This window comes from Diceros bicornis, chromosome 33 (assembly GCF_020826845.1).
Source record: "Diceros bicornis minor isolate mBicDic1 chromosome 33, mDicBic1.mat.cur, whole genome shotgun sequence".
Taxonomy (NCBI): Eukaryota; Metazoa; Chordata; class Mammalia; order Perissodactyla; family Rhinocerotidae; genus Diceros; species Diceros bicornis.
The window spans coordinates 34,091,006-34,112,785 of record NC_080772.1 but is presented as its reverse complement, the minus strand read 5'-3'; positions in this window follow the sequence as shown (position 1 = coordinate 34,112,785).

Here is a 21,780-nt window from a genome sequence, read left to right as displayed (position 1 = left end):
CAAGACAAAGATCAAGCAGGGTTTAAAAAAACCCACTATCAATGATATCTTTGGCGAAAAAAGAATATGTGTTACATCCATGACACTCATACAGGAATTCAATTAAACAATAGCTTTTGGAAACTAAAAACATGAGAATAGAAATGAAAATTTCATGAATAGTAGTGAATAAAAAGTAGAGGAAATCTTCCATAAATCTTCCAGGACCATAAATCTTCCAGGAATTTAAAGGAAAAAAACTCAAATAGAAAATTTAAGACACTTAGAGACTTCATCAAGAGGTTTAGTGTCTGGATCAAAGAAACAAAGAAAATCATCAATGAAATAATTCAAGAAAATATTCCAGAACTCAAGGACAATGAGGATAAATGCTTGTAGATATGGGGTTACTTAAGGAAAAGAAACAAAAAAACGAGTTAGAGACAGGAAGATGGATGCTCAAAATTCATGTTTCAGGTAGATGATGAGCATGCGCAGGGGATTCAGTGCGTGAGAAAGAATGCCAGGAGTTTGTTGGATGACAGGAAAGCAAGGGTGGGGGGAGGAGACAATGGTGGAGTGGAAATAAGACCAATTTGTCTTGGAGGAGCCGAGCCCCTGGCTTTGAGATAAGTAGGAATTTGGAAAAAAAACACAAGGAAAGCAAAATTAAAAAAAGCCTCCATTTAAGAATATTTCAGGGGAAGCAGTGTCATCAAGGGAAGGCCAAATGTTTATTTAAGACAAGGAGGTGAAGAGAACTCTTGGGGGTACCTTGGAAAGACTTGAGTGGAAGGAAAGGAGCTGGAGGACTGGGCGAGATTAGGGAATGTGCCAAACGTCACAGAGATGTAGGATGAAATGGTAATGGATGATTTGGTGAGCTTAGAGCTTCTAGCAGTGATTGAGGTGAATTAAACTATGAGCTATAGTTTTGATAGTTTCTTAGAGAAGGATGAGCAAACAGTCATTGTGGTGATATGGAATGTGATTTACAGGGTCCTAATCACAGTGAATCAGTGTCAGTGAATCACAGTAAATCAGTAATTTATAGGGTACCTAATCACAGAAATGTTTGCATAATTCTATGGCACTGACGCGACAGCTATGCCATAAGGTTTCATGTGTAATTATGACCATATTTAGAGAAGCATAAGTTTTGTAATTCTGCTTTTTGTCACTTTCTTCTTAACTACAACCTACTTTTCCTCTGTTAGGAACATTGCCTGCATTGGAAATGTTATTTCCAGCTTTACTGTACTCCAAAGGTCTCAGGGCAATACCATGCCAATGAAAAGAATTAGGAAATTACTTTTGAGATGACTCATATATAGAGATAGTATTTGGCAAGGTTTCAAAATTTTATATAGAATTACAGAATTAGATGGGATTTTGTGGTGTCTTCTATTCTGAATTTTCAAGTAGAGACTCCTATAACCCTAAAGAACATCGAAATATTTGGTTGACAAGGTGAAAATAATTAGTTGGAAGAAGCAGAAGCAGGATAAAGGAAAACAAATGAGGAAAATTATATAATATCCCACTAAATAATCAAATATGATTCCATGGAGTACTGATCATATTTTATAATTCACGGGGATGGAGCCAATAATGGGGATGAAATAAAAGATAGGAGAAGAATTGTTTAGAGTCAGAACTTGAATTTTGATTACCATAAGAATACCAACTGAAATATTCTACACTATTAACTTGTTATCCAAAGAAGTGCTAGTTTTTTATTTGAAAGATCTTTAAAATTTTATTGAAAAAGAATGGAATAATAGTATGTTCACTTAATCATTATTTTGGACTTAGGATATTTTATTTTTAAAACATTAAATATGAATAGATTATTTCCCAAGCAGAATATTTCCTTAAAAAAATTGGAATATGTGTTCTAGTTATTTTAGAGCTCCTTAAATTCAAGACATCTGAATATTATTTGCCAGTAATTTTGCTGCTCATTCGTTCAATTGTAAATTCATTAAAGCCATATTTATTGAACATCTACTGTGTTAGGCAGTGGGACTAAATGGAAAGATCAAGGCATCTTCTGTCCTCATGAGTCTTACATATGTCAACTTAAAAGGCAAATTTTTCTGTTATTTTACCCTTAAGATGAGTCTATTCAGCAATAGCCAAAAGAATTGCAATTCAGGATGTGCATGATACAGTGAACCATAGGCAAATCTAGAAAACAGGGGAGGGGAGTTTGCTTTTGTAAAGAAATAGAGGAAGTAGGGAAGAGCTGTTCTAAACGAGAGTTCATTAGGGGAAAGTAATAGTTTAAGATGGCAATGGCTCCTCAATGGCTGAGCTGTGGCCTTTCTCATTGGCTGGGCTGTTTCTGGGTGGAAAGAGAAATCTTCTTTCATAGTAAACTGTCGTACTTCCTGTCGGAGGTGCAATGTCTGTCTCTTCCTGTTTGGGGTAATTGATGATGTGTGATAGGGTGTGAGAGCTCTGCCTACAGCCTTTCCTGACTCAATTTAGTTAAGGTTTCTTTTATTAATCACAATACTACTTAGGTAAACCATTGTTCATAAAGTAGAAGGAAGAAGCAAGTTATATCTTTGTTTGAAATACTCATGACAAAGAAATATAAAATAAGGTGAAGTTATTAGACTCTGATGATTTGAGGAAAATGATTATAAATGTAAAGAACAAACTTAGTTGTAGCTAAAATATATATACCATGTGAATTTTAGGATCTTGAAAATGTTATGTGGCATTTCTTTTTTTATAACAAATTTTATAGTCAATACGTAAAACTCAAAAAAGTAGAGAATAGCATAGCAACAAAAAATTATCTGTAATTCTTCAAGTCTATGATATAGTCATTGAATGCATTTTTCTGTTTTCTTGGGCATTATTTAGTAAATTATATATGAGTGCATTTATGTGTATTTTATGCAAATGTAAACATATGTTATATTTAGCTTGAAGTTTTCAATTTAAAATTATATACCATGAGTATTTTTTCAAGTCATTAAGAATTTTCTAAAATATATTTTAAATGACTGCATAATATTCCATTTTGTAGCTATACCATACATCCACCATTCTGAGGGATTTATCCAATGTGGTATCACAAGTATATTCACAATATGTGGCAAAATTTGTTTTTAGCCTTTGGATTCAAAGATGACACCCTATGCTGTGTTTCTTTGTGTGTGTGTATTTGTAACAGATGGCCGAAAGGAGGTTATGCATATGCTTTTGGTCTTACCTTTTCAGTCATTAACCACGTAATCTAACACTGAGTATGTTTCTGAGAATAAATATTTCCTGCCAGCTGCACAGAGAATAAACTCATCTCTGATCCATCTTTGATCATCTTCTTATCACGAGTTATACATGTATGTTCATCCAATATTATTGTTTCGGCCATGTCATTTCTGAAGTATTTTGCTAAGTGACCATCTCATCTAGTTGGAGCATATTGTTAGCTTTGGAAGTTGGAAAGGGGAGCAATTTGCTTAATTCTCTTCAGGAGGATCTCAGACCCTTAGGCCTGGCACAATGAGCAGAAGAAAAAGTCAAAGCCTGTGGTTCTGTGGATAATCCTGAGTTGACATCTCTGCAGAGTCACTTACTACCTACTTGACCCTGAGAAATTCATTCAATATCTCTAAAATCAGTTCTCTCCACTGTAAAATCCACATATCTACAGGTAGCTTTGTAGCAGCACTATAAACAATCACTATAATTCCTTTCTAGCACTGGCTGACACAGAAAAGGCATGCAACAAGTGGTGATCATTATGATTAGTGTGACTAGGATCTCTAGGGATTAGGTCTACTCTCTGGAACTCAACATCAGATCAGTTACAGATGAGAGACTATAAGAGGATACTGCAGAAAGATGAATGGTTCCCTGCGAGGGCAGTAATGAAGTCTGTGACTGTGTCATTTTATAGCAATATCACTCTTCTTCTAAATCTCACTCAACAGCAAATCAGTGAGACAGACAATTTTAATTATATGGGCCCCAAGGAAGGTAATAAATGGTTGTTCATAAATATTCCCAGTGATTTTCATGAGCTAGGGATAAATCTGTGGAGTGGACTTCTGCTTTTTTGGGTGGTGCCCACAGATGGGCAGTTGATTATGGTGCATCAGTCAGCAAGGGCTAACAGCCATCATGGGACACGGTGGTGGCCTCCCTTAGAGGATAGTGAAGACCACTGGAGTGGAGCACACCAGCATGTTTCAGAAACATGTATCATTCTCTGTTATGAGACAACGTATCTGTCTAGTACTACTAAACATAAACAGATATCTATTCATTTACTATCACTATGGAGTTTCTTTAATTTACTAAAATTTTCTTTCAAATTAGGGAGAAGAGTGACAAAACACGTTTTCTATATTTTTACTAAAAAGTTGATAATTGAGGAGTTTTTGCATTTAGCTTTTACTGCTGCAGGCATTTTATAATAATACATGCAATTAAAATAAATATAAGATGAGAGCTTAAGTAAAAATACACGTGAATATTTTTTGTTCCAATCCAGTAAAATTAGGCATAAATAAATATCTAAAAATAAAATTTCTTTTAAAAAGAAATCATAACATTTTCAGCTTTAGTTATTTAAAATACCATTAGTTTTTAGTTAATTAAAATAGCATATAAAGCAAGTAATAGCTCAGATGATGGAAGACACAGGAAATAACATTCCTTCTTTTTTCTTGTCGTGGTTTGTGTATGATAAAGCTAGCGTTTATCTCTAATTCCAGAATAACACTGCTAGCTCCAATAGCAAAAGGAAACTAAAAAAGTTAAATGTTTTCTTCAAACTAATTGCACTTTAACCAAGCAATCCCTGAGGGTACCAGAGAAAGAAGTAAAATTTATATGAACAGCTAATGTTTTGCTGTAGAGGGCATGGCCATTTTTGTGTATATATGTATATACTTTGTGCATATATACCATAAAAGAACAGCCTGCACATATGAGTGGAATTCTTTCATTTTGAGCCACTAAGATCTAATTTACTATTGTTTTCATAGAAGTTGGCTGGTGTTGACCTTTGCACAGTGTATGAAGATAAGTATTGCCCAAGTACATTAATGTTTTTAGGGATATTACAACAGAAATGTTCAAATTTACTTTAAAGTATAAAATGTTCTAAAGCCCTAAAATATTTTAAAATGCTTGTTTTATTATAAAGAATTCATAGTTTAAATATAAAGCACTAATATTTTTTCACTAAAAAAATTCTTCCAAGATACTTTATTAAAATTAAGATATTAGTAGTTTCAATATTTAATTGAAATGCATTAATTCATAACTCATTCATTCATCTCTACATTAAATATGAAGGGGGGCCTATTATATGCCAGTCAATTTTCTAAGTGATAAAAATTAAGATAATGTCTTACATATAATAAAACTAGCCATCGTTTATTTAGCATCTACTATTTAAAAATTGTTCATCCATTTTTAATACATTAGTGGCAGTAAAGGAGTTCAGCACATGAGTTCTTAAACCAGACTGAGTTTTAATTCAGGTTTTCCCCTCGCTAACTATGTAATCTTGTTTTTGACCTCTGTGACTTACTTTTCTCATCTATACAACAAAGAAAAAAATGTCACCTATGTCCTCAGGTCGTTGTGAAGATTAAATGAGGTAATGCATGTAAAATATTTAAAATGGTATCTGGAACATTTTAAGTATTTCATATATTCTAGACATTATTATTCTTACTGAATGGTGGAAACAATTAATCCTGAATCCTACATGGTAGAAATAATTATTGCTGTGAGATTAGTTTAAGTCAAAGTTCAAGGGACTTGTCACAAATCAAGCAGCCAGTAGCTATCAGAGCGAGGAATTAAGCACTGATCCGTTGGCTTCTGAATCCCGAGCTGCATTCCCATAACATCAAATGTGCTCAAGGTCTCTACCTTTTGGAACCACTTTTTTCTATTTAAGTGGAAAAACGCGAACTTTATTCCAGGTCTTTTGGAAAACACAGAAGCATTCCTAATACATATGAGAGTACCCAGGAAGGGGTGGAGGAAGTCTTATGTCCTTTTGGCCACTCTAAATTCTTACTGCAATTTATTTACTTTTTCATTTTCAATTTCCACTCATCATTTCGAGAACTCTTGGGTGCTCTTTCACTCTTTTGTTATGCGTGTGGTTTATTCCTTTGGAAACAAAATTTTCTAAGGTTGCTGGAAAAAAACAAAGGTTGGTTTTGGGATTTAGGATGCAAAGAAAATAATACGAAATAACTTAAAAATTCAATATTAGGGGCTGGCCTGGTGGAATAGCAGTTAAGTTCCATGCTCCATGTTGGCGGCCCGGGGTTCCCCGGTTCGGATCCTGGGCGCAGACCTACTCGCTGCTCATCAAACTATGCTGAGGTGGCATCCCACATAGAGGAACTAGAAGGATGTGCAACTACCACATACAACTATCTACTGGGGTTTTGGGGAGAAACAAGGAAAAAAGGAGGAAGATAGGCAACAGATGTTAGCCAGGGCCAATCTTCCCCCCCCCAAAAAAGAAAACATACTAAAAAAAATTAAATATTAGACATAATTATTCTTTAGGTTTCTTGGACATTTTTTAGTGAACCAATGTTATACAACCTGCCATTTTTTAAAAATTGTCTACTTCCCCTGAAACCCATCATCTAACTCTCATATCTTTACTATGACATACTCTATCACACTTTTTCCTAATAGTCACACAGAAGTATTCTTGAAGAAACCAATAATAACTTTTTTTTTTAGATATTTTCTATGAACTCAAAAATACAATCTAACAGCACATTGGATTAGCTTTAGTGCGTGAGTGTGTGTGTGTGCGTGTGTGTGTTTAATCATTCTAAATCTTATTTCTAGGGCTGGCAAAGATAGAGATTTGGAGAACAGGTAGCTTAATTCTTGTAACAGCTATACAATTTTCCGGTTCGCTACATAGAAACACCGAGGCTTCCCTGAAGGTAATAAGCATTCTGGATATTATGACAATAATATTTAGACTTCACAGCACTTGATAACAAATTCTTTATAAATCAGCTTAGTGTCTCTATTTAGCCTGAATAATATGGTTTCATTGTGTTTGCAGTAATAAATGAGAAGGAGAAATCTTCTTATTTCCCTATTCTTTCATACCTCTAGAATAAGATATTTCAAATTTAAAAAGGGAAACATTTCTCAACAACTAGACTCAATTAAACCAGTACATGGAACAAAGCAGACAGGAGTCCATATGAGCCTTTTATTGTTCTAAGCAAGAACAACGAAATATTTTTTAACCTGTTTACCTTTATGAAATACAAAAAAAGCACAGCTTTTTGCAAAGATTTCCAAGCTCTTGTAAATTTCTCTGCTTCTTAAAGGAATCTAATACATAGCAGAATTATTTATTCATGTTTTTTTGCCTCACCTTTTATCAAAAGCTGAAGATCAGGGAATAACGTACTTCTTTCCAACTGCGTATTGAAAAGGGCGTTTTATGAAAATATCACATAGACATTTGAATTTAGGAAAATGGATGACTGAGTTATATACTTTGCAGAGATTTTGAGTCAGCTACTGAGGAGTTTATTTTCAAAATTTAATTTAACTAAAAATATCTATTTGCATCATAACACAAAAATGCATTGATGATGTGGCAACAGGCATGCACTTGGTTCAAGGTATCTATGTTGTTTCACATTAGGATAGTTTTAAAAAAAGTGTGTGTGTGTTTGTGTGCTCACATTTGTTTTTCTGAGGACAGAACAATATACAAGATGTGTAAGCTCATGGCGGGGGGTAGAAAAATGACTAAAACATTCTATTTCAGGGACTAAAATGTTAGAGAAGGCACTAAACATATACCTAGAGAGCACTCCTCTAAGGCAGTCCTTGGACAATGCTCGCTTACACTATAAGTTTATTTTACAGTAGAAGAAATGACGAAGCATTCTCCCTGGATTGAATCTCAGCCTTATTATTCACTAGCTGGATAAAATTTACTCAACCTCTCAAAGTATTCATTTCCTTATCTGTGAAATAAAATATCCATCCCTAGGGCTGGCTCCGTGGCTTAGTGGTTAAGTGCACGCGCTACGCTGCTGGCGGCCCGGGTTCGGATCCTGGCGTGCACCGGCGCACCGCTTCTCTGGCCATGCTGAGGCCGCGTCCCACATACAGCAACCAGAAGGATGTGCAGCTATGACATACAACTATCTACTGGGGGGGAAATAAATAAATAAATAAATAAAAAAATCTTAAAAAAAAAAAATCCATCCCTATACAACAAGGATTTTAACAATGATAATGACAATATTATTTTCAACTTACATGAATAGAATGTTTTTTATTGCCAATCTCTCTGTTGAGAGCTTTTCATGAACTACGGCTTTTTAAAAATGATGTATGACATACATACAGAAAAGTGCAAATTCTAATTGTTCAACTCTATGAAATTTTACAAATTGAAAACATTGGTGTCATACATACCCAGATCAAAAAACTGAATATCACTGAACACCCAGAAACTCTCATGTGACATCTTCCTGTCACCCTGTCACTAACCCTTCTCCCCTGCAAGGGTACCCATTATCTTGATTTCCTATACCATAAGTTAGTGTTGTCTGTTTTTGCATTATGTATTTTAATTCTCTCAATAGCCCTTAAATGTAAACAAAGTCAATTTCCTTCACATACCCTTCTACATTGATAAAGTCAAAGGCAATTCCTTCCCATGGAAGGCTATGGGAATATTTCTTGGAAAACTGACTCATTGACTTCCAAATCACTGGATTGGATTTAAAAAACAAAACATGAACTCGTGTTTGAACGTGACTCTGTTTCTTGCCAACACTGGAATTCTGAGAAATTTATTTAGTGTCTCTGATCCCTAATTTCTTCCTACCCTAATGAGATTGTTGTAAGGATTAACTAAGATGTGGAAGAAATTAGTAAACTATCAAGTGCTATATAAATGTGAGATAGCCGCAGCAGCAGCAGTAACGCAAAGAAAGAAAAAATGAGAAATAGCTTTGGGCAAACCTGGAGAGCACAGGGTGTGTTCAGCAAATGGCAAGAACTATGTACATGTGAGGTTGCAGTTATAGTGCTGGGTACGTGATAGAGAGATTAATTATGAGCAAATAGATAAAAAATGTAGTTTGGGAACATACTGAGTCAATCTCTTTTCAATATGCAGCATGGCCTGTAAAGTTATTCTTATTTGCTTTTTTGGCAGTGAGAACACTTTTTTGAAATTTAGGTATGGTGAGCACTTTTAGGAATTTGAAACAAAACTAGTTTTAGTTTCTTTAGTCTGTGAAGTTCAGAATTTGAAGGAGAGCGTAATTCATATTGGTAGGAAGAGAGACCTCTGGACTGCTTTCTTCTCTGGCATGAGGGAGAAGAGAAAGAAGGGAAAATAATTCTAGCAGTTCACCTGTGGCGATTGAAAAATGTTAACATGGTGATCAGGAGGTGAAGTTTCATTCCACAGGACCATGGGCCTAGTACTGCAGTGTGCATAGGAACCACTTGGGCAGCCTGTTACCTTCTGATACTCTAGCTCATGGTGTCTCTGAAGGGGCCTAAGTGATTCTGATCAAGGCCTTTCAGGAACCACACTTTGAGCATCACTGATCCAGAGAACTCAATATCCTGATTCTCATTTTAGAGGACAAAACCCCGGGAAATATGCAACTTAGGCTCAAAGTGGGGGTGGGTGAACAAATAGTATAGCAACGTAGAACCTGCGAAGAGAGAGAAGGTTGGGAGAACGGGTGTTGAAACCAAGAAAGAACAGTGTGCAAGAAGAGGCACGGAACCCTAGGAGAGCAGCAAAATGACTTGTGACAATCACACGAGAAAGAGAAAGTGTGTAGGCAGAGATGCTTCAGAAGAGTAGACTCAAAGGAGTTTAGTAAAGAAGCATTCAGGAGACTGTGCGGACAAAGCTTTGGTCCCTAACAAATGGCACTTGAGAAACGTAAAAGAAATCTATAAGCCCTGTGATTTACACTCAAGAAAATGATAGAAGAGGGAAACACAGTCCAAAGACACTGCATCAGCCATTTCTGTCTAGAGACTGTGCACTAACACTGAGGCTGACCCAGGGTTTGTGGGCCTGGAATGTACTCAGTCACAAACAAACAAATGCAAAATATAAATACAAAATTAGGTATGCAAATACGTATTTATTTAGAATGAGGAAAAAAATCACAAAAATTATAAATTTTAGAAAACTGACAAGCACAACATTTCGAGCAGTAATGTGTAATAATAACTACATCAACTGTCTGGCCCATGTTGAGAACACTCTTCTTAATCTGCTTTGGCTCTGTACTCTTTGGTCACCTTGTCAAATGCCAATTGTCTAATATCATTTATTAAAAGAATAGAAAGATAATACATTCTTTCCTCCAGCACTATTTATTGAATTATTATTATCATTATTATTATTTATAGTTTTCACAAGTTGCTTTCACCTTCACAACTCCTTACTAGTGACGTTGCATCTGTGTTTTCCTTCACAGTTCTTTGCCAGAGGAAGGTCAGTCTCTTGCCAGGGGAAGGCCTCAGAGAATTCCAGGCCTTTAAGCTATCTTGGGCCCTGACACTTGGTGCCTCAGCAGCTCCATCTCGGCCAGATCTGCTGTGCTGTTCAGTTCTCAGACTTTAGGGAGAAGTTATGTGTGGGGTGCGATGGCTAAGACACCAGGATCATAGCCCCTTCTCTACAAAAAGCAGGAAGCAGTGAGGTCTTCAGTTCACTTCTGGGGTTCAAACATTGTGATGCTTGATGAGGTCCATAAGGGACACATTGTTGCTGGCAGTGGATGAACGCTGGCCTGCAACCTGGAAACCACCACCAGGGCTGCCTAGGCCCCAGGCTGGGACAGCAGCTATATCCTCCCCACGATCTTGGAAAACAATTCTCCATCCTGGGAAGAAGCTCATGTGAGCGAAGTTTCCTGAAGCTGTAGCTTCATTGGCCTCACAGGAATCTCACCTCTGACTCATCCCCCGGATAAGAAAAGGATGGAAGCCAAAGTTGACCATTATTGCATGTCTGCTCATAGTTATATCTGGTCAGCCATTTAGTAAATTAAGGTTCTAGATTTTCCAGAGTTGAAGTTAGGTTAATGTTGGTTTTAATTACTGGTTTGAATCCCTGGGGGAACAATTGGTATGTCACACATTCCCATGTCTCAATATTCCCTTATTCCCTGAATTCATGCCCAGATGGGGAAGGGATATCAATGATTTGGTTATTCTGCCATACTAGATGCCTTTTAAAAAGCAGTGTTCAAATTCTCCTCATGGGCACAGAGGCTTAAAGGGACTATTCTGGTCCCAAAAGAAATGTGAATTACATAATTGTTTCCAAGCATCAATTAGGCCAGACTCATGGAATAAAAACCTATTTATCCTTATCATATCAAAACCTAAACATAAAGATATAGTTGCCACCATCAAAAGATTATGTAATTTACTTCAAATGAAAGCCAGACATAAGTAAACTGTTATTCTGAATGGTGTGCACCATGTTCTCCCCTGATATATGCACGCTTTGTATAGTTAGCTGACAAATAAAATGGCATGTTTAAAAGTCTTACAGTCGTATTGTATCAGATTCTATTTTCTGAGAACTTTTAGAAAGTTGTTCCTCAACCTTGTGTCCTAAATTGTGGGTTATCATATTCACCACTACTGGTTTGTTCCACTGATTGAATCGCTTACGGGACTCCGATGAGCATTTTTTTAGGGGATAATCTATGGAATAATTGAAGTCTTTAGAAAAACCGACTGTGAGTAATAATACTAATTGTATTTGATTGACAGAAGGAATGCCTCATGGTGAATTGGTGCAGGATCTAAAGCAATGCTTATCATTAATCTGATTTTTCCGTCCTCTCTAAAGTCAAAACAAAATTATATTGTTGAAAGAATGAAGAATAGAGAAATAAAAGCTTGGATTTTTGAACAGTATACTGATGTTAAAGAACAAAAAAAATATTCTGAAGTCCTGGACATTGTGGTCTTAGTATCTATGTCCAATGTGGTGAGTGCACTCTTGATCAGTGGTCTCACTGATCAAATACAAAGAGTATTTGGCGGGGGGGGGGGGTATGGGGAAGGGGGGAGGACGTGAGGGAAATGGGAGAGTTCAGCTGAAATGTGCTCTCAATCTTCATCAGTGTCTGCTTCCTCAACCATCTGAAGCCACCTTTGGATATCCATATCTACTCAAAATAGACACACGATTTACTTAAGACTCATGTACATGCTATGCAGATTTGGGATCAAGACAAGTCATCTAGCCCCTGCCTTCAAACCACATCCCCACCAGGTTCCCTCCACTAAACAACTGTATAGAAATTCTGGAGCCACCACTGCACTTGACTTATTTCCTGAAAAAGAGCAGTTTGTCCTTTTATATTTCTTTGTTAAAAAGATAACGATTGAACTTTTGAATACTAATAACTAGAGATTTATAGACAGTGGCATTGAACCACATCAAGATTGTTGATATGTAAGATTATAAATTCTCAATATTTGTCAAACAATACCTTATATTTGTAAAATACAATAATATCTAAATATTTCACATTTGTTTTACTTATCTATTTATTTTGCTCAGGAAGATTCGCCCTGAGCTAACGTCCATGTGAATCTTCCTCTATTTTGTATGTGAGCCGCCATCACAGCATGGCCACTGACAAGTGGTGTAGGTCCACACCCAGGAACCGAACCAGGGTCACCAAAGTGGAGTTCACTGAACTTAACCACTAGGCCACTAGGGCTGGCCCTCACATTTATTTTATTTTGATCTGCGTAAATGCACGTTGCATTATATACACACATTTCCATTTCATAGATGAGAAGTTTAAGGGTCAGAATAGTGAAGGAACACCATATCTGCTAGATAGTGGTGAAATTTAGAGCCTTAGATCTCCAAGTGCAGGGTGCCATCACCACATTAAGCTTGTAAGAGTTGGTTCTGTTCTCTGATTTGATCATCCCACTTTCTTCCACTTAGACTGGCAGTTATCATTCTTCGTATCTTGTTTTGATTTTTCTTACATTTTTTTCCCTCCATCATGCCTATAACCTAATTTGCATTTCACTTTTAAGAGAAACTACTCAAAATATAGAAGGATAAAGAGAAACTGAAATATATAATTATGATTTCTAAGCACGTTGGTGATATTATATATGATATAAAAGAGTATATTTCTTAGGATATTTGTTGCTCTGTCTTTGTAACAGACATTTCAGCATATTGAAGTCATGTCTCCAAGTTGCCCTTGTCTTTTCCAATGGAGTTATTCTCTCTCCCAGGAGCCATGCCCGTTTTTTGAGCTGATTTAATGATGTTGGTATGAATAGTGTTGAAAGTGACACTGTGCCATCCTGTTGGTTGCAAGAAGGTCATCAAAAATATAGATGGCAAGAAGCAATCAATACATCTCTATTATACACAGATGGAAGGGAAGTGTTTAAGACAGCAGTTCCATCATCCAAAGGTGTTTATATATTCTCAAAGCAGCTGTCTTCAAAAGAATCAATTTTTAATGGGGTTAAGGCCTTATCACTTTAAAAGTGTTTGGCCGGTCTATAACTTTTCCAAACACTGTTATGTCATTTCTCATTTGTGAAGTTCTTTCTCAGCCTAAGTGCCTAGAGTAACACCTGTAAAAAAAAAGAACACATGGTTTTTCTTTAAAAGAAGTTTGTTATATAAAAGTTCAAATTCTGTTGAATTTGGAATTAATGACTATTTGTTAAAATATTAGTTTTCAGAAGTAATAAGCACATTAATTAAAGAGCATATGTTTTAAAAAATCTTTAAACTCAGGAGTAATAAAAATAAATCCTTCCTATCAGAAGCTTAGTAATTGGATAGGAGTGAAAAATGAGTTGGTGGGAATTGAGTGTGGGCTCTTTCAAGCTGAATAATGACAACACTGATGTGAAAGTAGCTCAAGCTTTTCACCTGAGCTTGACACCCTAGCATTAACAGCCTGAGGGCCTCAGCTGCTCCCCCCGTGACTTACTATAGTTATCTGCTGTAGCTGAATCTCACTGGCATTCCATGACATTTCTATTTTAATATAGTAATGTTGATCCATTGAGAGTAACGTTCAGCTCTGTGTTGAAAGTCTTGCACCATCTATTACATATCAAATTGACCTGCCGTAATTTGATCTATACATACTTCAAATTTTACCTTGCAACTTAGTTTTTTTCTTAACATTTTATTGGTGTATAATTGACATATAATAAACTGCACATATATAAAGTATAAAATTTGATATGTCTTCACGTATGTACACCTATGAAACCAACACCACAGTCAAGATAATGGACAGATCTGTCACCTTCATAAGATACCTTATGCCCTTTTGTAATCCTTCCTTTATGTCTTTTGCTGTCACATCACCGCCTGTCCCTTAGCAACCGCTAATCTGCTTTCTGTCACTATATATTAGCTTTTATTTTCTAGAATTTTACATAATCATAATCATAAAATATTTATGCTTTCCTGTCTAGGTTATTTCACTCAGAATTTTTTTTTTAGATTTGTTTATGTGGATAAGTATATTGATAATACATTCATTTATATTGCTGAGTAGTATTCCATCATATGAATTTATCACATTTTGTTTATCCATTAACCTGTTGATGGACATTTGAGCTGCTTCAATTTTTTTGTTACTACATGTAAAGCTGCTATGAACATTCACGTTCAAGTCTTTGTAACGACGTATACTTCCACCTAGAAGTGGAATACCTGGGTTATATCGTAGGTATATTTAACATTTTAAGAAATTGCCAGACTCAGACTGTTTTCCAAAGTGGTTGCACCAAGTTACAATCCCACTGGCAGTGTATGAGAGTTTCAATTTTCTGTATCTTTGCCAAGAGTTGGTATGTTCAGTCTTTTTTTTAGGAAGTGTGTGTTTCTTTTTTTTTTTTTTGTGAGGAAGATCAGCCGTGAGCTAACATCTGTGCTAATCCTCCTCTTTTTTTTTAGCTGTGGAAGACCAGCTCTGTGCTAACATCTATTGCCAATCCTCCTCCTTTTTTTCCCCAAAGCCCCAGTAGATAGTTGTATGTCATAGCTGCATATCCTTCTAGTTGCTGTATGTGGGATGCGGCCTCAGCATGGCTGGAGAAGTGGTGTGTTGGTGTGTGCCCGGGATCCAAACCCAGGCCGCCAGCAGTGGAGTGCGCGCACCTAACCGCTAAGCCACGGGGCCGGCCCTGTTCAGTCTTTTTAATGTTAGATATTCTAATAGGTGTGTAGTGGTATCTTATTGAGGCTTTCATTTGCATTTCCCTAATGATACTGAACATCTTTTTCATGTGCTTATTTCCTATCCATATATCATTATCAATGAAGCATCTATTCAAATACTTTGCTAATTTTTAAATTTAGATTGTTTTCTTACTGTTAAGTTCCAAGAATTCTTTATATATTCAGGATATGCTTTTATCAGATTTGTAATTTTCAAATATCTCCTTCCAGTTTATGGCTTGTCTTTTCATTCTCTTAATAATGATTTTCAAATAGCAGAAGTTCTTAGCTGTATTAAAGTCCAATTTTTCAATTTATTCCCTTATGGATCATGCATTTAGTATTGTATCTAAGAAATATTTGGTCAAGAAAGATTTTTCTAATCTCTTTCCTTCCAGAAGTTTTATAGTTTTAGTTTTTATATTTAGGTCTAAGGTCTATTATTCAATTTTTGCCTATGATATGAAGTATATGTCAATTTTTTTTGCATATGGATATCTAATTGTTCTAACACCATTTGTTGAAAAAATGGTCTTTTATCCCCCCAAATCCCTGTGTACTTTCATCAGAAATCTTTTGTCCAAATTGGTGTGGGTCTATTTTTGAACTGTCTATTCTGTTCTATTGATCTTTGTTTATCTTTACGGTAGTTCCAGAATCCTGATTACTGTGACTTTATAATAGGTCTTGAAGTGAGGTTGCGTATATTCTCCAACATTGTTCTTTTTCAAAGTTGTTTTGTCTAGTTTCGATTCTTTTTATTTTCATATGAATTTCTGAATCAGCTTGTAAAGGACTATCAAATTGCCTGCTTTAAGTTCCATTGGGATTTCATTGAGTCCATAGATCTGCAGATAAATTTGGGAGAGAATTAACATCTAGACAATATTCTGATCCATGGATACATTATATCGTCCATTTACTTGGAATTTTTTCAGCAATGTTTTGTTGTTTTCAGAGTACAGATCTCACACAATTTTGCCAGATTTATCACCATGTATTTCATATATATATATGTCTGTCTGTCTGTTTGTTTGTTTGTTTACTTCTTTCTCCCTCTCCTACCACCTAGTTTTAGTCAAGAATACCCATCTGTCTTAGTATTTATCCTTGTAAGGTAGATATGTTTATACTTCGACCACGTGATTTGCCAGCTGCAATGACTTTTATTGTCTTTCGGTTCTAATAAGTGAGGCAATCGGCAAACTTACTCTGCCTTTCACGTTCTCGTCCCCTTCTTCTCTCAGTTTAGTTTTATATCATTTCTACATTGTCATGGCAGATAGCATTTACTTCTGATCTGTGACATTAGTCTACACATTTGTTTTATGTCTTATTTTATAATTAACTGTATCCAGTGCTCACCACTAGGTTCTTTGCCTGTGGTTTTCCTAACCCTCTTCTGGTTGGCTGCAGTTTGTCCTCTAGAAGCTTTCTCAAGAAGGACTCATGATAACAATATTCCCTAATTTCTTGCTATTAAAAACAATTGTAGCCTTTATACTTGAAGGACAGGTCATACTTTCCTCATGTTTTCATGATTATAATGTCATTTTAAATGATATTGTTTTATTTCAATTTCTGATTCACTATTGCTAGTGTATAAAAATGCAATTGATTTGTGTTTGTTGGTCTTGTATCTTTCAGCCTTGTTAAATTCAATTACTAGCCCTAGGAGGTTTTTTGATGATTTCATTGGATATTCTTTATAGATGATCATGCATTCTGCAAATAAGAACAATTTACTTCTTCCTTTTCAATTTCCTGCCCGGTTGGACTGCCTAGAATGGCCAATACAATGTTGAGTGGAAGTGATGAGAATGGGCAGTCATTTTCTTGATTTTAGGAGGAAAACATTCAGTCTTTCGTAAATAGGCGTGTAGTCTCTTTTATTGATGCCCTTTTCAGTTGGAGAAAATTCCCTTATTTTCTCACATCCCAAGAATTTTTTGGACGGATGTTGGATTTTGTCAATTATTTTTGCATCTATTGAGGTGACCATATGTTTTTTATGTTTTTCTTTTTTAACTTGTTAATATGGCAAATTAATTTTGTTGATTTTTCAATTGTTAAATCAACCTTCCAATCCTGCTGTAAAGTCCAATTTGTCAGGATGCACTTTCTTTTTTTGTGTAGGATTTGAGTTAGTAAAGTTTTGTTAAGAATTTTTGCATCTGTATTCAGGAGTATATCGGGCTGTAGTATTCTTCAATTGTCTTTGTCTGGTTTTGGTATGAGAGCAATGTTGGTCTCACATAATGAGTAGGGTAGTAGTATATCCTCATCAGTTTTCTGGAAATGTTTGGTAGAATTCCCCAGTGAAGACACACGGGGCTGGAATTTTCTTTGTGGAAATATTTTTAACTACAGACAATTCATTTGATAGATATAGAGCTATTATTTTGGTAATTTATGTCTTTCAATGCTATATCCACTTCAGCATCACCTAAAATTGTTCATAATATTCCTCTATTGTCCTTTTAATATATGCAGAATCTGTGATCACATCACCTCTCCCCTTCCTTATATTAGTAATTTGTGTCTTTTTCTTTCTTTTTTTGCATAATTAGTCTGGCTACTGATTCTCAGTCTTATTAGACATCATTCAGCTGCCCTTGTTTTTTTTAATCTAGTCTGACATTCTCCACTTTTTGAGAACATATTTTGTATGATTTCAATTCTTTTAAAATAGTTAAGTTTTGTTTTATGGACCTGAATGTGATCTATCTTTGTGCATTTTCCACATGAGCTTGAGAAGAATGTTCCTTCTGCTGTTATTGGATGGAGCGTTGTGTAAATATATATTAGATCATGTTGGTTGACGGTGGTGTTGAGTTCCTCTTTTTCCTTGTAGATTTTCTGTCAAGTAGTTCTACCAATTGAAGATGGAACGTTATTGCAGTTACCAATGATAATTGTGTATTTCTTATTTCTCCTTGCAGTTCTGTCAGTTTTCAATTCACATATTTCCAATCTTTTGGGTTTTTTAATGCATACACATAGAATCACTAGGTATTCCTGGAGGAGGGAAATTTTATTGTTATGTAGTTTCTTTCTTTGTTCCTGCTCATTTCCTTTGCATTGAAGTCTAATCTGTCTGATATTGATATTGTGACTTCTGCTTTTTTAAAATTAATGTTTGCACGGTATGTCTTTTTGCATTTTTGTACTTTTAACCGACCTATGCTACATCTTTAAGTTTGACGCGAGTTTCTTAAAGACAGTATATAGTTGGATCATGCATTTTTAATCAACTCAGTAAATATTTTTAATTGGTATATTTAGACCATTTTCATTTAATTATGATATATTGGGGATTATTTCACCATTTTATTATTTGTTCTCTCTGTTCCATCTGTTTCACCGCAGCACTTTAGTGATTGCTGTATCCAAATCTTTGTCAGATAATTCTAACATCTGAGTCATCTCGGCATTGGTATCTGTTGATTATCTTCCCTTATTTAAATTTGATTTTCCTGGTTTGTTACATGATGAGCGAGTGATTTCAGTTGCATCCTATTTCGAGTATTATATCATGCGAGTTGACATTTTATTTAAATATTCTATTTTAGCAGGCAGTCACTTGTTTAGGTTTAGTGCACAAGTCCTGACCTATGATTGTGGGCTGTGGTTCTAACAACAATTTAGTTTCTAGAGCCCTTGCAGTGCTTTTCCGGTCTGCCTCATTTGTGGGATGACGAGAGTCTACTCTGAGAATCTGGGTGCTCTCTACACTGTAGTTCAGTTCTCAGACCTTTCGGTGTGTTGAATCTAGACAATGCCTCTTGTAGGTGAGTCAGGGATCTGCCCAGGACTTCCCATGCAGGTTTAAGGAATCACTTTCTCTAATTCCCTCCTTTCTGAGAGCTTACCTCCAATGCCTTGTTGGGGCAAGGATGGGTGCAACTTGCCATCACGGGGGCTGTAATTGGAAATCTAGACTCCCACACAGCCTGTGCAGACACTGAGATAGGCAGGAAGCTAGATATGAGCTGAGAGCAAGGTCACTCCACCAGGTGCAGCATCCTAATTACTGGGCAGTACCTCTTCAGAGGTACAGCACTCCCCCTGACCCTGACCAAGAGTAGCCCCAAGCCTCATTATACTCTCATTTGCATTGCGATTTTGACCCCTCTTGTGAGGGGTCACCACTGTGACAGTTCTGGAGATGCCTATGTAAGGAAAGCATCTCCCCCTCCAGACGTGGGGGTGGAGACAATGTCCTGATTGGTCCACCTTCCAAGACCCTCACCCATCCCCGGGACTCCACCTTCCAAAGCCACCGACCACCAAAACTTCAGTGCAGTTGCTCCCCCTCGAGCCTTCCCATCCCTCCTCTTGGGGGTGTACTTTCCCTTTTCTAATAAATCTTCGTCTGTCAAAACTTCCACTGTGTGTCTGCTCTAAAATTCTTTTGTGTCTGTGGACCAAGAACCTGGGACCTCACCGCACCGATCTGACCGGTGCCGGTGACACCACAACAGAGAGGTTGAAGAATGCTGCCCTGGGCCACCTGATGCCACTTCTCTCCATTGACACTACAGTGGACTGGAGGGGTGATTATCTGTGGTGTTTGGATGGGATAGAGCATGTATTGTCGAAAAGGTTTCAGTCCTGGTAGGCCACCCCTTTCCCAGTCCTTTGTCTAGAGAGAATAGGTTTCCCTTGGGGGTTTTTTTGGCTGTGCCTCTTGACGGTTCAGAATTGCAGGCTTCTCTACCAGCTAACCTATTAGATATAGGAGACTAAAAATCAAAACACGAAAGCTTTGGGATTTGTTCCTCAGTCCTGAAGTCCCTAGTCGATCCAACTTTATCTTCCCATCTTTCATAATTCTCTTACTACTGTTTATTGTATTATGTCACCACTTAGAGGGAGCAGGGAGAAAGAAGCTTACACTATCCTGTCACTAAAATAGATCTGTTTAAAAATCAGGTGTACTTATTAACATGCTATGGAATCATGTACCTGTAGAACTCAGTTTGCAAAATAATATTTAATTATTTATACAGGACTAGAGGAAATTATTAGTTTTCTTATGCTCCTTCCTCCCTACCTCTGTCCTCTAGTATTGGATATTCTAGAAAAATGCAGAGTGAGGTAGAATAAATATTATGACATAGACATGGTTCTCAATTCAGAAGCCATAATTCAGTTACTGTAGGACCTTAGGAAAATTATTTCACGTCTCATTCCCAATGTCCTTATTTCTAAAAGGAAAATGGATATGACATTATTTTGTATATCTCAACATTTTTTTCCATCACTTATGCTTATTCTCAGCCAATCAGTATAGTTACATGCCTCTTGCTTTAGAGATGGTTTAATCTAATTTAGTCCAGTAAGGCATGAGAAGAGGCATACTTAAGACTTCTGAAAAATAAAAACCAGTCTTTTTCTAGTTGGATATGATCAAGGAATATGTGAACCCAGCTGCCACTTTCAACCATTCTGCAACCACGAGGAGAGCCAGGCTTCGAGCAAAACTGATACTATGAATAAAAATAGAAAGAACGTGGATCATTGAGAATATTGATGAAATATTGAATCAAATTGAAGCCTTGAAGCCTATCCTTTCTCTGGATATCTTCAAATATGATATACTATTTTTAAAAGCTAAATAAGTTGGAGTTGAGTTGTATAACTTTAAGAATATTAATTTAGAATTTCCTATTTGAGGATTACTACTTATCCATCAATTTTGTCTAAAAAATAGGCATTCCATCATCTAGGAATTGTTACTTTCAAATATGACACTATTAAGAAACTATATAAAACTTAGTGTGGTTTTATTATAGAAAATACAGTAAATGTATATATATATGTGTGTGTGTGTATTACCATATTCTGATGATACGACCTAAAAGAAACATATTAATACACCTTGATATACCAAATAAAAAGTAAGTAAATAAATTCATACAAGCATTCTGTTCTTTAGACATAGACTGCACTCCTAAATATTTATACTTTACAGATTTAGAACAAAATATTGACTCACCAATATTGTGAAAAGGGCAAGTAACATAGCCACCCTTCTTTACATATCTTCATTATAATGAGACTTGGACCCATGGTTGGGTCCAGAGATACAGCTGATTTTGCATTGAGCCAAGATTGTCAAAGTTCTACAATCTTTGGTCCCAAAATATTTGGAATATTTTAATCCAGAATTTAAATTTCTCTGAATACAACTTATCAATGTCTATATTAACAACATACATATTACCAATACATTTACACATTTACACAAGCAGCTCTAAGACTTAATTGGGACTTGTTGAGTAATTCGATTTTCTAGGGTGAAAACTACTTTCAGAAGAGAAAAGTATTGCAATTTAAAAAGTTACTTGAAGAAGATGCAAACATTAAAATTATCATGGTTTAAAATTACGCATTCATTTCATTGTATAGCACTCATTTTATATAAAACATTTCTAAATTAGCAAGACTGTAAGATAGAACCAATTGTCCTTCTAGATGTGACTGCTACATTATTGTACAGAAAGGTGCTAAAATTTGGG